The sequence below is a fragment of the Columba livia genome, chromosome 1 (assembly GCF_036013475.1).
Source record: "Columba livia isolate bColLiv1 breed racing homer chromosome 1, bColLiv1.pat.W.v2, whole genome shotgun sequence".
NCBI lineage: Eukaryota > Metazoa > Chordata > Aves > Columbiformes > Columbidae > Columba > Columba livia.
This window is the reverse complement of record NC_088602.1, coordinates 197,579,813-197,596,343: the sequence shown is the minus strand read 5'-3', so window position 1 is coordinate 197,596,343 and position 16,531 is coordinate 197,579,813. Positions and strand designations below refer to the sequence as shown.

Below are 16,531 nucleotides of genomic sequence, written 5' to 3'. Positions count from 1 at the left end.
TCATGCAGTTTTCCAGCAGGTGTTTGGTCCAAGACAGCAAGAGGTCAGTTTGTCAGGCAAATAAATGAGTGGGTTTCTCCACAAGCAGCTGTTTCTGCCCCCGGATCAGTGAGGGATGCAGTTTGCAATGTGGTGTTGTGCACCAGCATCTACCATCACCCCAGTACTGCCCAGACCGCTTTGACCAGGAGCCGGTTAATTCAGCTCTGTCTTCAGCTGATACATCTTTCCATGATTATGAGGCTATCATGATAAAGGGGGTAAATTGACCATTTTAAGGCAAACAAAATGCTGCCTAATCCATCAGGAGGTGTCTCCAGCCCTGGGGATTCTTGTGCTCTGTGGGCGGACAGACACGTGTCTCTCGCCAACACAGCTCCCTCCAAACGCATTTACCTGGATTTCACTGCAGGCTGTTTCCATGGCTAACATTTTAGTAGCACTGGAAAACTCAATCTTTAAGAGCCTGAAAGCACATTATAATACATATCATTCTGTTCACATCTTCATAAGTAGCAAAAAAGTATGAATTGGTTAAAGACTGATCATTTTTTATGCTTGGCAGTGTGGCTTTGCATCTGAACCACAATTATTTTCATTCTGGGGAGAGAAGCAGCAACATTTTCCTAACACAATAGCAGGACAAAAGTAAGATTTTTATTCTAGTAAGTGAACTGAAATAAGGATATTAGATCGTAAGTCTACTTATCTTTTGTATACACACTTTTAGTTTCCATTAGAATATATAGTCTCTGTTAGCAATGAATGTGTTATGACACAGTAGAGTGCTTTGGATGTTCTCCCCGATGCTCATACTAACGATGTGGCTTGTATAGGAGCTGATCCAATGGCTCATCACCACCAAATGGAGCAGGTCCAGTTGCCTTCCCCACCTCGACCCTCTGCCCCCAGGTGCAGGCTCAGTCCTCCTGCCTCATGGCTGCTGGGCTGTGAGCTCACAGAGAGAGAGAAATAAAAACAAACAAAAAGAAGTTAATACATTCCTGTTCTGTTAATGGTCAGAGCAGATCACAGAGACATTCTGCAAGCTCTAGCAGCAGCCAGACTGTTATTGCACAACTCACGGTCTGTGGGTTCAGGAGGAAGAGTAGCAAGGAAGAGTCCTATTGGTAGCAACAAGCTGTTAGATTGGCACAGCTGCTTGCTGACCTTCAATACATCTCAGACCCTTTGGTAAGACTGGTGCATCCTGAAGTGATCGGTACATATTGCAAAGGAGGTATTAGCCTGCTGTGCTGTTTCATCTGAGGCATCGTCAGAAGGGTTTTCCACTCAGGTAGCTGCACAGAAGCCTTCCAGCCTTGGCACCTGTTTGCATTAAACGCCATATTCACTGTAGTTAACTGCAGCACCAATGTGTGAATGAAACTGGGTCATGCATCTACAAAAACTAAATAAGGCGTTATTAACATGTCCATCAGCTGTTGAGGATGTGATACATTTTGCAAACTGTTCATTAATTCTGTACAAAACCAGTGACAGGTACAGTATTGTTTCCACAGCTGGGGGTGAAGGATGTCTCATATGCAAACCTGAAACATCTGCCTGGCTTGGAGATTTACCATCCATTTCTTAAAATGAGTAAAATGTAGATGAACATTGGAGACATTCACATGAACGTCTCAAAACAAATCAGTAGTTACTAACTGTTAATCCCATTATACTTTAATTTTGTGAATTGTGAAACACTTTTCAGCGTCATGGAACAGATTGTCTGATCCACTTGGGAGCTGATGAAACTTAACAGCAATGAACTCTTTCTTGTTGAGACACAGTGCCCTGTCTCAGAAAAGTAGGTGAAGCCAAGTGCCTTACAATCCTGAAATTAAGTCTGACTTTACCAGTGCAGAGGCAGGGGAGTGCAGAATAAGGGTACAAGGAACCTTAAAGCCTTTCACAGAGTGGGATCACCCTCTCAGGGAGTGCGAGCCTACCCTGCCAAAGCCACTGAGAGCTTTTCACTGACCTCAAGGAGAGCTGGATCAGGCCAGCAGCAAACAGGGACAGTCCGCATGATAAAAGCACTGTTATCCTCCACAGTGAGGGCATCTATCCAGGAGTTAAGTGTGCTTTATAGTCACGTCTTCAGCTAATTTCCCTCATCTTTCCTCAATGTGCCTTAGACATGCCCCACCTGAGCACAATCATTTCATGTTGGCACCACACAATTTAATGGAGCTGATTTCCAAAAATACTCAGTAAGTCCCCAGCTGCCTTACACTGGCATGCATTCCTGTATTAACACTTCCATGGTAGCACAAGGAAAACTGAAATATGTGTAAGGAATTATTATATTTACAGACACTCTGGGACTCACAGTTACACTTTTGGAGTTATATGCATGATTTTTTTCCCTCTGTGTTTAAAAAGGATGTGTATAGCAGCACTACAATATTATTACACATTGTAATTACACAGCCTAATTACATCATTATATGTCTTTACACTAATTACACAATTAAAAATCATTATGGAAATTATGTGAATGTATATGAGTCAATTAAAATATTTTTAAACCCACTGAGGCAACTGACTAACAAAAACCCATTGAGGGGTAGCAAGCAAACCTGCCAAATACATGGTATGATACCCCCTTGGGTCCTATGAGAAACCTTTTGGCACTGTTGTTTTATTCTTTGGTGAGTGAGAATGTGGAACATCACAGGTAAACATTAAAAAGAACCATTTTGTGCTCCATGCACCTGGAGCAGAATTCTGGTTACTCTATAGCAAAAGATTTATAGCCAAGAACTGGTGCCAATGTCTTGAGAACCTGGAAAAGTGTGTCATTAATGGCAAGTCAGGCTGCTGGTTCACTGGTTTGAATCCAGCCCTATCCATCATGAGCTTGAACCAAACAGGATGGTTGTGAACATGTACAAAGAGCAGGGAAATTCTAGAGCAGGAGTATACCAAGAGGTCTGGACAGAAAACAGGCAGCCTGCAGGGTTCAGTGCCACCAGGCATGATGTGGAAGGCACAGATGCAGCTGGACTGGGGTGCTAGTGGCAGCTCTGGTGCCATCAGGCCTACCAGGGGAAGATGCTGGAGGCCATTGTCCAAGCAGCAGAGCACGGCCACAGGTATGCACATATGTCCTCTCTGTCATACAGCATCTGGGTGCCCTATGGTGAGGAGCACAGCTGCCAGCTTCCTCCATTGAGGAGGGTCTGCAGAAGACGTGAGGATGTCCCTTCTGCTGTTAACAAGAAACACAGGACCTGAGTCCCACAGAAAGTCCCATTTTCCAGAGAACATCTGGCAGCCTATTGGTGGGGAATTGTGGACATATCTGTTTGTATTGAGCATGCTTCTGGTCTTTGGAAACAAAGACTTAATTTTTCAGGGCTGTTAGTATAGTATTTTCTGTAAGTACTAAACTCACCTGAGAAAATTCTAAGCCCTGGGACATTTCCAGAGTGAAGCGAAATGTGACTGGCTCATTTATCCCAAACCTTGCCAAGGAGCAGTCTCATTATGATAACAGCATAGAGAATGAATAGAAAACAATAATTTATCAGTTTTGTCTATATCTTGCTTTATTTCTGTCTAAGCACTAAGGGGTATTAAAGTACCCACAGGATTTGTGTCTAGATTAACAGCAGATCAGTAGCCTAATTGATGCCGAATTAGTCGCAAGCTCCCAGCCCTGTCAGCAGTGAATGAGTAGGTATTTTTCCAGCATGAGCCTGCTTCAGGAAATCCCACTCCCAGGCTTTATGGTTCCTCTTTACATGCGAAAACAAGAACATTATTTAGGCTTTGATAAACAATGTCTCCTACCTGCAGCATTACCATTAGAAGCTCAGCAGATGTGTTTTATGAGATATATAACCCTTTCAAGCTTCTTTTTATCCTGAAGGCACAATAAAACCTTCACACAAGATAAAGATAGTGAGTCTAGCTTCCCTCGTTTTGTTCAGCTTCATGTAAATTTGTTCTGTTTACAGTTCATTTTGCAGTTTCATTCTCCATTCATTCCATATGGTTATTTTAAAATATCTGTATTGGTGTCTCCCTGTATATATCTCCCACTCTATTCTGGGATTTACTTTTATTTTCCTGAACAGCAGGGCTGCTCTGTTCAAGAAGCTCTTTCTTTTTCCTTTTCATTTCTCACAGTTCTGTCAGATTTTAATAAATTTCAGAAAACACTCCTATGTCTTTTTCACAGTGGCTGAGGTACATCTCCCGTGAGTCCAGGCAAGTCTCAGACAGCAGTACCCAATATGGTATAGGTATGGAGCCCATATGCTGGTTTCAAGCACATCGCACCAGCGAGCTGATTATAGCTGTACCTCTCTTGGCCAATGCTTCACACGTCCAGCAGGGCCAGCTCTGCTTCTCTCCCTGTTTGACCTGAGCAGAAATACTGAGTTACATGATCACGAGGTCTGAAGTATGGTTGGAGTCCAGTTCTTCAGCCCAGTCTGGGGACTTCATTTCCAATGTGATTCAGAGATGCAAGGAAATTCCACACAGAAGGACCAGAGCTATCTTCCACAGCGGTCTGGGGATGAGCTGCCATCTGGATATAACTATTTTCATCCAGTGGCTTTTAAAGGAACCTTGATGGTTAGCTTTTATTAGATTCGTGTTTTTAAAACATTTAATGAACACTGCAACCTTCCTCCCAGTGTAAATGAAAGTGAAATACAAAAGCACGTCATCCAACTTGTCCATTGGAGAAAGGCCGACACATCTTCCTCATCTAGTTTGGGCTCCCTCACTACAACTGCATTAATAAGCTGTACAGGAACAAGGGCTGAAGCATCGTTTCCAGTTCTCCAGGCTATTAGCATACTAGCAGCACAAAACATTGCCCAGAGCCACTAGGCATGAGGGAAGAGGAAATTTTGGGTGGAGGGGACTGGAGGGAGGCAGGGCTGGGGGCGATTGCCCTGAGGACCAGAGCGGGGGCCATGGCCTGTTTTCATTTACCAGTGTAGATGTAACCCCAGAGCCCAGCATGAAGGCCTGCTCCGGCAGGTTGTGCAAATGTTCCGTATGCTGCAGCAGTCGCTGCTACTGGGCTTTTCCTGCTGTGTCTGCTGGTTTTTACCTCTCCCAGCATACTCTGGTACATCTGCCACCACATCCTCTTGCATCACTCCTGCTCGGTCCCTCCTGACAATGGGGAGAGAAGATTTCCATTTCAGCTCTGCCTCATCACAGTGAATACACACTGCATGCAGCCTAAATTCATCCCTCCCACTGGAATTTACCTTTGTTTACTTAAGTAACAGCGCAACATAAACCTTAATCTGGAGTTCCTCTTGACCTTGGCAGCTTTCAGAGTCTTTTCCTCTGCAGGGCTCCCAATGAGCCAAAGAAAATAGTGAGCCTTTTGGGCAAGGGCAGTAGCCATTGAAAACTGTAGATTATTAAGTATGTTTAGCAGGCTGGCCTGGATTTGAAAAAACAAATGTGACAAGTAGCTGTAAATTAAGCCAAAGATTTTGTGGTTGCACCTGCTTCACTGAAAGACAAAGATGTTTCATGAATGTAATGACATGTGGAAACCAAGTTAAATGAGGCATCAAATACATCTTATAATATATTGTTACAAAGAAAACTGAAAAGTGAAAGATTTCAAATGGCAGCTCTTTAGATGAGAAATGCAGCACTTTGGGGATCCCTGTTTACTGTGTGTTTTTTCAGGGAGCAAGAGAGGGAGCAGGGGAGCTGGTAACATCTTGCAGCTATAATCGAGAGTTCGATCCTGCATCCCTCATGCAAACTAAATTCCCCAAGCCAATTTTTTAAGTAAACAGAACAGGACCTTTCCTTTAATATCTGCCCTCTGCTGAATCATCAGTGCTGGAAGATGAAGTCCTCTCTCAGCTCGTATGCAGCAATAGGATTAACACCCTGTCATCAGCCCCTCCTGCCTCCTGTTCATCCATCAGTGTCAGTTCTGCCTTTCCCTCAAAATTAGATTAATCTGTCATTCTCAAAGTGATAGTTCGAACTATTTTCATAAAGTATTGCTGCAGAGAAAATGTCTGAAGAACTTGTTTCTCCACTGACTTACTCTACACTGTTGCCTTGCATAAGCAGCAGCAACTACAATAGGCTGAGACCAAACCAGATGCCCCTGTGTGATTGCACGGGCTTCATTAAAACTAGACTCTTGCCCTTTTTAGTTCTTGAGTAACCCAATACAATTTCTTCAAGACTCCTGTAACCTTACAAGGCAAACTTCCTCCCTGGCATCACATCAATTAAATTCCAGAGAAATTGCCCCCATGATATATCTGACCTACTAACTAAGGTGATTTAATACAGCTCTAAGTGATTTAGCCTGCATCAATAGGCAAATAATTTGAAAGGTTCTGGCATCTGAATAACTTGTGGAGAAATTTTGTACATCTCGGTTACGTAACTAAATTTGGAAAATAAGTTTCTCAAACCATATGTCTGGCTCTTGAGTTCCCAACATTGGATTCGACAGGTTACCTCAAGCAAGGTTCCGAGCCACTCCGCTGCAGGTGATGTGTTTTCTCGGTGTACGACTTTTGTAGAAAGCTCCAAATGGTTGAATGCTCTCGAGGAAATTCCGTATTTGAGTGAGCAGATCATTAAATGACACAGGAGACACCAGCGAGGCTGCCTGACATAGGAGACAGCCCACCGCTCACCCTTCTGCTTCTCAGTGGTTTTCATGGTTTAACAAGTGTGTCATATGCAAAGATCACAGATAGCACTGCTTCTAAACATGACTGAAAATGCAGAAGAAGTGAAAAAATTGTAAATGGAGATATTTTTTCCTGTTCAGACTACTGTCAACCTTGATACAAGCATCGTTGATTTTTTCCCAAAATATCTTTTTTTCCAGAAGAAACAAAAGAAAACCTTTCGTTTCTATTTCTAGATAAACATAAGATGAAGGGAATGGTGCTGTGTGGGCATAGTAAAATAAAATCCAGCTTTACTTTCTATTAGAAAAACAATTTATGACTCAAGGAAGAAAGAGCATTTTGCTAAGCTCGAATGAATTTGAATAGTATCAGCTGTTTAAGGTTAGAAGTTCATTCCTTGCAGACAGAAAGATTATTTTTGATGGTGGAAAACAAAGACTGCTTACAAATCATGATTGACTTATTGATACAAATAAGTATTTTTCTTTTTTAGACAAAAACATTTAAATTTAGATTCAGTTCACAATATTTTTCTTGTTTTTAATCCGTTCACATACAAAAGCTAACAGCAATCTAGAGGAATATACATAAAGCTCAGACACCACAAGATTATCTTTACCTGTGTATTCTATTATTAAAGTACATAATCATTTTTATTTTCTTCTAATCTGTCAGCATTCAGGAAAAAATATGCTAGAATGTAAAAATTCTCCACAATTTGCCAGCAACAAACAGCAATATTTTCTTGACATCAGTTTGGAAAGGAGAAAACATCGCTCAATAAATTTTCAGTAACCAAAGCGCTAATGCATATTTTGATCCCCCATCATTATTCACACTGAAGCAGAAGAAGCCCCAAGTGTTCATAAGCCTGATCAAGCAGTTCATATTCCACAAAGATATTAAAAAAAAAAAAAAAAAGAAACAACATACTTTGTGTTTTCTCCAACCCAAAACTCTAAAAAAAGTAGAAAAACGTTTTGCTCATGGAGATCAAACTGAGTAGATCCCAATCCACAGCAGTAAACTTACAGCATTTGGGATCCTCAGCCTTGTCCCTGAGAGGCAGAGCACACCCAGCTCCTCTCCAAAAGAAAGAATAAATGGTATGCTTAAAAAAAATAGAGAACTATCTAGTCCAAAAAAGAAAATCTGAATGAGGCATTTTTTAATGTGAGAAGTACTTAATGAAATACAAATGCTTTCCATTGGTAAGACACAGAAATCTTACTGACCGTGTGAGTTTTGCTGCCAAAGAAACACAGGGAAGGTGGAAAGCTACAGGAGGGCCTGGCTGTGGGAAGTGACATTTCCATGGCTGACATCTCCAGATCTCATGTCTTCACCAAATTCCACCGCACTGTACATGGGACCTTGCAGGGAGGGGGCTGCAGGTCTGCTAAAATGTCTTTGAGCTCCCTCGGGTGCGATGCTGTCACCTCGGTTTAGAAGAAGGTCCTATATGGGAGGGGAGGCAGTGGTGTTGGATTTGTGTCCTGGTTCTGTAGGACATTGGTTTCTTTGTGCCTCAGGCTTCTCAGCTCAGCTGCACAGATATGGATGAAATGCACATTCCTGAAGTCTTGCACCTCTCCCTGGAAAACCACTTTCCTTTCCCTCTCTCACTCTCACCAGGTAGCTTGTTGCCAGGAAATGGTGAGCTCCACATTTCTTCTTGCAAAAAGAGGTCAGTGACACTGCGGGGGAGAGGAGAAGCCACTGACCCACAGGGAAGCCCTAGCAGGGGATAAGTAATAGGCAATGGGCCGATGCTAATGGGACCAGGGACCTGTTGATATCATAGCCAAGAGGGAGAGCAAAAACTGAAACAAGCTGCAACTTGCTGGCTGACAGCAGGAGAAACACAGGGGCTCTTCAAAGAAAGCATTTTATTATCACTTTGATATGGACCAATGAAGGGTGACCTTCAGCAACCTGACCTAGTGAAAGATGCCCCTGCCCATGGCAGGGGGGTTGGACTAGATGATCTTCCAAGGTCCCTTCCAACCCAAACCCTTATGAATCCAGAGTTTCTGAGTCCTTTGCTGATGATGGGCTAGGACATTTCTTCACACAAAGAATTATGGTGCTATGGTTTAATCTCATTTGTACTGCCAGGCTCCATGTCATGAGAGCAGGGTGAGGGATGGGCCACCGGTGCTGGTGACACAGCACAGACCACTGTGGCCACCAGCCCTCGCTGCTCCTGGGTCAGGCACTGTGGCATGGCTGGTCATGGGTGAAGCCTGGGCTAAAGCTGCCAGAATCCCTTCCACTTCTCCCTTGATTTAAACCCTTTCACTGCTGTGTAAATGAACTCATGGTGTTGCAGTGAACAGAAATCACCCAACAGCAGTAACTTCTGCCGAGCTATGATGCCCTGGCTGTTTGAAAATTTAGATTTCATGAAGTCTGATCACTTCAGTGAACGACCTCTTGACCCTGATGTCCATCTATCACACAGACCAATGTGTTTGCCAACAGGAATATCCAATTGGACAGTCAATTATTTAATAAGCTTTCCTTCCTACATGGAGTTATTGATTTTCTCTTTCAGTGAGAGCAAAAAACTACATTGTCAGAGTTGGTAGTCGGCAGCTCTTGCATCCTTTCCTCATATATCCTTTGTTTTATTTCCCTCTGTGTGATTTCCATCATCCCTTATTGTCACAGATATGCTTCCTGTCGCTCCGTGCCCCGAAGCATCTCATTTTCTTTTCATTTGTACTTTGATTAACATCTTCATAAATTTTGCTTTCCTCTGCTTCACTCACTGTGGGGTACTTTCCCTAGAAGGCTCTTTTTTTTTGTGAAAAACATTATTTTAGGGGTTGACTTTCTTTTTTTTTTGTAATTGTCATTAATTTCCACTTTATCATTTCTCTACGACAATTCCAGGTATTTTATCCTGTTCTCAGTATTGATTTCTTGATTGTACAAGTTAGCAAGGTTTTGTTTAATTCTTATTAAATATGCTGATATAAATGTTCATCTCTACCAGCTTCTACTTGCCTGCAAATGTGGAGTTTGGGTCTAATTTGCCCCTCACTTCTGCTTGTTTAAATAGGGCAATTATAGAAAGTCAATAGGTTATACCATGACCAAACTGGTAGAGGTTCACAACAGAGACTGTGATCAAGGCTTCCAGTTTTCCATCAAATAACTAATTCACATAACTGAAAACACATAACTGACTCATTAGTTTTACTGTTTGTTACCCCTTTCTACCTCCCTAAAAAAAAAAATCAGGAAATATTTCTGTGCTTAACCACATATTAGTGATAGATATTGCTCAAGGAAGTTTTTTCTCTTGTAACTCAGCTACCTGCACTCTTGCATCCCAGGAGCAGCTACAGCAGCTGCTTTCCCTGGAAAGTTGTGGGAAGAAAAGATGTGAGGGGTCCTGGTGGAAGGAGTGTGGGCTGGGAAGAGAGCAGGGTCTTCAATTTCTTACTATATCATCATGAGACCAGATAATTGCCTGCTGAACATCCACAGATGACCTGCAGCTTCTCAGTAGAGATTACTGTTTGGGAACCATTCATGAGCAGGTGGAAAATTACTCCCTCCAAGGGTTGAATCCTCAAGGGTCCCAGACACGCAGTCTGGGATAACATAAGGCACTGCAAATTCACCCATGGTCCACAAGTCTTTCTTCCCCAAGGGCTGCTCTACCATTGCTAGCACTGTTCAGATTTTTGCTTTTTTATATAAGTGTATGGAGATTTTAATTTCTTTAAATGCTGAGTGAAGGACTCTCCAACCTGAAGCAGTCTAGAAGCATCATGATCATAGAATCATTTGGCTTGGAAAGGACCTTTAAAGGTGATCTAGTCCAGCCCCCTGCAATAAGCAGGCACATCTTCAACTAGATGAGGTTGCTCAGAGCCCCATCCAGCCTGGCCTTGAATATCTCCAGGGATGAGGCATCTACCACCTCTCTGGACAATTTGTGCCAGTGGTTCACCACCCTTATCGTAAAAAATGTCTTTCTTAAAGCTAGTCTGATAGGGTATTAGCATTCCCTGCTCATTTCCAGCCTAGCTCTTCTTTCACTAGAGAGGTGCATTTTGTCAAAGATGGATTTATGAAAGCCTGAAACAGCATTTCATGATGTAGTCACCTTCCTGTTGCAAAGCCAAGTGTGGGAGTTAATTTTGCCAGGATCTTGCCATGAGACTGACAACTTAAAGGAATAAAAAATAGCTAGAGTTAGCTTCAGAGAAGGTGGGGATTATTGTTTTGCCATGGGTAATATCATACCCACCTTCTTGTGAGCCTTTTAGCCCTGTTGAGTTCAATCCTAGCATAAATTGAAAAATATTATAATTATGTTAGAAACCATTTGCTAGACACAAAGGCACAGCCGCAGCACAGCGTGGCTGATCCAAGCTGCAGGACTTGTTCACAGAGCATGCACAGCTGAGTTCACAAGCTAAGTGAGGGTGAAGCTCTCTAATAGGCATTTGAAGGATGTTGTTGCTCCACTGGGGAAAAAATAATTGTTTATCTCTGTAGAAGATGGGTACATGAAGAGAGGGGGGAGGAAAAAAAGTATTGAGTTTCAGATAGAAAACTCTCTCAGAATGAGGAGATGGAGTTTGTTCCTGAATAATCCCTGTGAGGAAGACATCACCCACTGTGTTGTGTTGGGCTGGCTCAGCACCCCGAGCCTCCTGCCCTGCCAGGGATGGGTGCGAGCCAGCGTGGTCACCCTTGCAATGTCCCGCCATCCCCTCTGCTCGTTAGGAAGAGTTTCAGTGAGGACAAGCAAGGGGTTCGTTATGCTGCAAGGCATTTCAGAAACACATCCAGCCAGGCTTTTATGGGTAAATCCTGGTGCTGGTTCCTGGCATAACTGTCCTGCTGGAAGGCAAGAGACAGAAAGCAGGGGCCTCTTCTTCCTATACAGACCCCCAACTGGTGTGCACACCCCTGCACACCTCCAGATACAGGGTCCCAGAGCTTGAAGCTGGAAGAGACAAATAGATTTTATCACAGCTCTTAAAATCTCACCCAGCTGTGCCTATATTAGGATGGACTGAAATATAGCACATGTACAAAAAAATTGTCTCTCTCAGAAAACCATCATGACATCTTCATCAAGCACAGCAGACTCCTTTCCTTCCCTCAGCAGCTTGTTTCCAACCCGCACTATTAACATGTTTTGCCTAATTTCTTCTTCAGATATATCTGGTTTCGGCTTTCAACCATTCATCCTTTTCCACCAGATTAAAGAGCTCTTTTCTCCCTGCGAAGATAGTTATTCACTGTAATCAAGATCTTTCAATCTCCTTTTTTATAAGCTAGACAAATAGTGCCTTTTAAATGTCTCTCTCCCCATTAGGTGCCTTCTCTAGTCCTTCGCTCACTTTTGCAGTTCTGCTCTGCATCTTTCCCACTTTTTCAGCGTCCTCAGTGATGCGTCGTGGATAGTAAAACTGCAGACAGCACATGCGTGTCAGCCTCGGCTCCTGCCTCCATCTCAGCATCCCCTGTTTAGCCATCCAAGGTCTCATTAGTATTCTCAGCTATTAGAGGACTTGAGGTTTCATCTTTTTCTTGTTTGGCCTCTGAATCCTTTAGAGGAAAAACAACACTTAACAAGAGTTCCATTATTTCTTATTCTGTGGAGTTTAACTCTGTATTTGACTGTACTTTGAAACAGCAGATCCAGCTGACCAAGTAGCAGGTCTCATACGGCTGCCTTCTCTTCATCTTTTAAACATAACATCAATTCTTGTGCAAGCTACAGATTTTATCAGTCATGATCTAATGTAGCATCTGGACTGCGGATGAACAGTTCTACATCCGGAACAATCTCTATAAACCCCTACCAGGAACACCCCTTTCTAATGGTGGTTGCTTATTGGCAAATGGTAAACCAAGCAAGCAGTTTTTCATCTTTGTTTCCTATGTGCTTTATAAACCTACATAGTGGTAATGTTATACCATGCAATATCAAGTCAAACACCTTAGAAAGTATTTTATATTGCATAAATCCACATTTTTTATAATCTAACTTGAAACCTGGGGCAGTAGCAAATGTTTTTCTACGCTGTGAGCTTCACCATGGCTGTGTTAGTTCATCAGCTGGAGGCAATATCTCCAGCCTTAATAGCAGAGCAAGCTGTGTGTGCTTATTTACCCTGGCGCCCTACCTGCCTCGTTAGCAGCACAATTAAAGAGCCAGTTCAAGAGAGAAACTCCTCCACATCAGTTCACTGAGAACATTCCGACAGTGTGAGAGAAAAACAAATGTAATTTATTAATAAGAATTTTTCTGGGCAAACATAAGCATTTACTCAGTGACAATTCCCTTATGCACACAGAGGGAAGACCTGCTTGTAGGAGACTTCTATTTAGGTGTGGAAGGGAGATTTGGCCATCTCCAGGGAATATTCCCTCCTACACCAAATTCCAGACAGCACAGTGCAAATGTGAAGATCCACACAGCCAAAGGAGGCAGTCTTGGCTAGGACTGAGTACCACAGCCAGGGATCAAGCCTTGGTCCCCTCCTGGCCCTGTGGATGTCTCCAGGGGAGCTGTGAGATGTCACAGCAGACTTTTCATCGTGATAGCCACTGGGGAAGATTTAATACAGTAGACGGGAGGATGAACAATAGCTGCCCTCCTGGAATATAAGGCTAGGAAACAGCAGGCGTCCATAGAAATGCTCTTAAGTAGAAGAAGCTCTCCAGCAGCCAGGAAAAGCTGAGTGTTTCCTCTGTATTTTGTGCAGAGCTCAGTAGATTTGCATTTCAAATGCATCCTGGCCTTTACATTTTCTATCATGTAATGTAAACAGTCCTTCTGTGTTGTATGGGCTTTCCTGGATCCCAGGCTTAGAAAGCCATCTCTCCCTGCACGCTGCAAGCAGCCTACCTATCACATCTTGCTTTGTGAGTGCTCAAGGAGGGTTAGATCCCTGAAAGGTGGGTGCTACGGCATCATGGCATGGCACTATGACCGCTTTGCAAATCTAACCCACAAGGCACAAACAGCCCCAGCACACTCTGCACCAGAACAGCAACGGTGGGATAGGTCTACACTGATATTTGGTTGTGAAGGTCTTTATGACTGCTTTTCACAATCAAAACTCAGAAAAATTCCATTCAAATACCATTTCTTTAGTATTTGAGTACTACTGTGACAGCCAGAGGAAAGCTGATGTATTTTGTCTCCTCTCAGAGTCCGTAACTCCTTAGGCAATGATACAGGTTCTCAAAACCTGCTGAAAAAAAAAATGCGACCCGAGGCAGAAAAAAGTCACAGAAGATTCCAGCCCAAATTATTAACATTGTGGGTATTTATTAGCAACTGCAAACAGGAGTGTGCAAACCACTCGGCAAACAGCACAGCACGGCACTCGGTACAGCTGCCCCCCTCTGCAGTGGGGCACTGGCTGCAAAGGGGCTGTGCCCCAGGGCTCCTCCAGCACTCCAGTGCTTCCTGCACTTCCTGGCTGCCAGCCGTCCTCTTCTGATGATAAAGCAAATTTTAGGAGTTCCTTTGTTTAAAGCAGTTGTTAAGGTTGCAGCACTATCTTGCTTTCTGCAAAGAAATAGGTGAAGTTTAGACCTAAGGCATTCTGACTGAGCTGGATGCAAGTTTTCTTTGGGTTCCTTTGAAATCGTCATCTTTCATTGCAGAATTTCAGACTATATAGTTCTTCCTTTTTCAGCCTTTCCTGCTGGAATAAGGACTTTTCTCCCTTCACATGAGTCAGCGACACTTCTGCTGTGGGGCTGCAAAGAAGGAATGGGTGCAGGATGCTGGCAGTGGTGAAACTTTTCAAAAGGACTTTTAGAGGACCCAGTCTGAACTGACTTCCAGAAAGAAAATGTCCAATGAAATCAATTTGCGTGCTGAGAAGTCTAACACACAGAGCATTCAGCAAAAGAGGGGGAAGGCACAGCTCTTTCATCCTGCATGAGCATCCAGCCAGCCCCGGGGTGACCCCCTGGCCTGTGTGTCTGTGTTGAGGGACAATCCCATCACCCCACAGCCAGCGTTTCTCCCCGGGCCGCTGTGGCTGTACCGTGCTGACTGGTTCCCTGCCCAGCTGTGCTGGGGTGACCTTTATCACCCTGCACTGTGGAAGCTGCTCCACTTTTTATAAATATCACAAAGTTCACTGCATGGGGGAACTGAAACTAGGGCTTTTTTCCTCTGATATGAAGAGCAGGAATAGTTGCTTTGAGTTAGAGACATGGTCTGCAGCCACTGGCTGTAATGGCTGGAATTCTCCTTCTCAGTTCTGCACACAGGTGGTATTTGAGGTATAGTTTCTTTGAACACTTTATGTTGGAATTTTACCTTTGAAATATGCACCTTTTAGAACTCACTCTAAATTCTGATTATGTCTGTTTCTCCTGAGGAAGTTAGGGAACATGCTACCTGTGTCCAAATTAGAGTTAACTACCCAGATGCCATACACAAGCCAAGTGGGATGAATAGTGGGAAGAGGAGCACAGCAGCAGTTCACAGGCATTGCTGTATATTTTACTCCTTGTACTGTTAGTATATTAAATAGCTGCTTGTAGAAAGAGCAGGAATGCCCCTGAAAAAAATGCAGACACAAAGGTGCCAGGAGGGAGCAGGAATTGCTGTGACACAACAGCCATTTGGCAGCTCCTTAGACTCGGCACCCGTTCCTGTCGCACCAGACTGCAGTCTCAGGGGAGCTGTACGTGCTCATCCCTGGGCTGAATTTGGGTCATCACTTCTCTTTGAACATTTTTGATGATTGCCTGACACATTTGCTAATGACAAGTGCTCAGCGTAGGGGAATTTGTAGGCGTGATATGATCACAAGTGGAGAAGGAGCTTGGCTGTGACCAAAGAGAGATGGTCCAGATGGTTTCTGGGTCCCCAGGCGCTGTGCAGCAAGAGGCCGGTGCTGAGCAGTGCTGGCAGCTCACAGCTCCTGCTGAAGAAAGCAGAAGGAAGCCGGTGGCTCTCCGAAATGTGAAGTGCTGGATGTGCCTCCAGGGGACCCACACTTGCCCTGTGCAGAGGTGCCTTCCATTGGCCATGCCATCCCAAGGAGAAGGACCACAGCAGTAATGTCAGGTGGAAGACATCTGTTCTCATGAGACGGAAACTCTCTTGACATTAATTACAATGGCCTTAGTATTACAGTTACACGTGGCATTTTTCCACTGTTCATCTAAATGAGTTTATTCTGGTCCTGCGTAACTGTGATTCCTGATTTATACTAGTCTGAGATCCAAATCTGACCCCTTATCTCATGTGCTGCATACTGATGGCTGCAAAACTTAATTTGTCCTGGAACAGCCCTGTTTTGAAAGAAGGCATTGTGCTGAGAGCCTCTCCTTGTATAATAATTTTGCTTTAGAATCCGATTACTCATAATTCCTCTCAGATCTGAATTGCAGATATCTGGGGAGTGTAGCAGTGGGATATTTTAGATTGAAATCATTCAGCTATCTGTTCTACTGCAGCTCTCTGCTGAAGTAGACTTTATGTTATAAATTGCTTTATAGATTTGTAAAGCATGACATAGAAACATTATATACCCTGTAAGTGCTTTAAAATTAATTTGGTCTTGAATGTGTCCATGTATGAATGAATTTGACATAAACTTTTCAATTTTATGCTCCACTACAGAAAGTGTACAAAGTACAAACTGTAAATCAACCACCACACTTGCTGAAAAGACTACTCTGCTATGGAAGGAGTCTGACCCATATCTAAAGAAGTTTTAGATATACAAAAATAATAACATGTACAGGAGAGCTGATACAGGCTTGGGAATTCTAACCTAAAACAGAGAGATTAGTGAAGCAGCATCCCTGTGCAGATCTGTCAGGTCGGTGCTGGCTCGCAGAGTGGTGGGGAGATC

The 16,531-nt window shown here is 43.4% G+C and overlaps 1 protein-coding gene across 3 annotated transcripts in view; it reads left to right on the top strand.

Annotated features, from left to right (window-relative positions):
• LHFPL3 (LHFPL tetraspan subfamily member 3) overlaps positions 1-16,531 on the top strand; it is a 250,195-nt gene that overhangs the window by 186,795 nt on the left and 46,869 nt on the right. The gene's annotated exons all lie outside the window — the stretch shown is intronic.